Source organism: Chlorocebus sabaeus, chromosome 14 (assembly GCF_047675955.1).
Source record: "Chlorocebus sabaeus isolate Y175 chromosome 14, mChlSab1.0.hap1, whole genome shotgun sequence".
Lineage (NCBI taxonomy): Eukaryota > Metazoa > Chordata > Mammalia > Primates > Cercopithecidae > Chlorocebus > Chlorocebus sabaeus.
The window spans coordinates 19,486,143-19,487,688 of NC_132917.1; positions in this window are offsets into that span (position 1 = coordinate 19,486,143).

Genomic DNA, 1,546 nt, shown 5'->3' on the forward strand with positions numbered 1-1,546 from the left:
GGCCTTGGATGACAAAGATGACAGCTACTGTTTATTGTGCATCTACTGGGCACTGGGCAATATAAATGCATTATCTCTCATCCTTACTAAAACCCTAGATGATAGGAAGTATGAATTCCATTTTACTGATAAGGAAATTGAGGTCGAGATAAGTTCTCTGGTAGCCTGGTCTGTTAATGTCAAAGATAGGATTTGAACCCAAGTGCATCTCATTCCAGAGCCCATGCTCCTTCGCTGCACAGGACCTGGATAGGGAAGGAGTGCACAGGGCAACCCAAAGGCGGGCTCCCTGCAGAGCAAAAGCCTGGAGGCAAGACCAGAGAATAGCCATTGGTATAAAGGAGGTTGTGCGTGGACCGAGGACAGAAACTCGTCTCTACCCTGGGAAAAAGGCACACTGCCTCACTCAGCCCTAGAGAAAGCCTGGTGGCTTGCTCCTCCCCACAACCCCAGTCCCTGTTCCAGGTTGTTTACCTCCAGTGCTTATGGAAATATAAGTGCTCTCACCTGACTCGGGGGAGTGCAAGGAACCAGGCAGGAGCACACTCTGTGAACCTTCTGCCCACACAGCACCATGCCTCCAGGGGACAGCCAGCCCCCAGGGTTCCGGACAGCTCATCCAGACATTTCCATCTGATGCTATGCAAATGGCTGAGCCTGCCACCACCATAAGGGCCACCACTCCATGCTGGGAGTTTTCATGAAACAGTTTCCAAACCTGCCTTTAGGCAGACATGGCCACCCCCGCCAGATCCCAGCTCCACCAGCAGATCCCAGCTGCAGGGCACTGGGAAGGGGCAAGTCAGCACTCACAGCTGAAATCCACCTCTGGAGTACAGTTCTTCCCAGAGCCACAGCACCCCCTGCCCATGGCAGGCCTCTCGAAGGCCACGCTAACACCTGCCCACTTCTAGAAGCTGCATGCCAGAGAGGCTAACGCCCCCAGTTAACCCACAAAGACCCACACCGTGAGCCAAGCCACCAGCTAATTAAAACACTCTGCGAGTGACTTCCACGCAGATGAAAAAAAAACTGAAACAACACAGAACAAAGGAAAGGAGAGATTTCTGTTTGGGTCCTGGCTCTCGCTATACCAGCCGTGTGACCTCCGGCAAGCCACTTATTCTCTGATCTTTCCTATCTAATGGTAGTAATATCCAACATTTATTTTTTAAATTTGTAGATCACAATGTACTTTTACATAAACTATTTTATTGCAGGTAATCCTTACAAAACCTTGCGAGATAAGAACTATTTACCCCATTTTGCAGATGAGGAGCACCAGGGTCAGAGAGGTCAACCTCCATATTGAAGCCACACAGCCAGTAAGTCTGGCCTGGAACCAGATCCCCAATAGCCTGCCCTCCCTGCTGCATCCACCTCCCACAGCCTACTTGGGAAGACCCTCCCTTGTCAAGGCTGCCCAGACATCTTGTCAACCATCAAGGCATTCTCCCTCTCATCACTTCAATGTCTGGCTTTCTGCATCCTGATTTTCTATAATCTGGAACCCTTGGGACAGCTGGAAGGGTCTCCTGCAGGTACA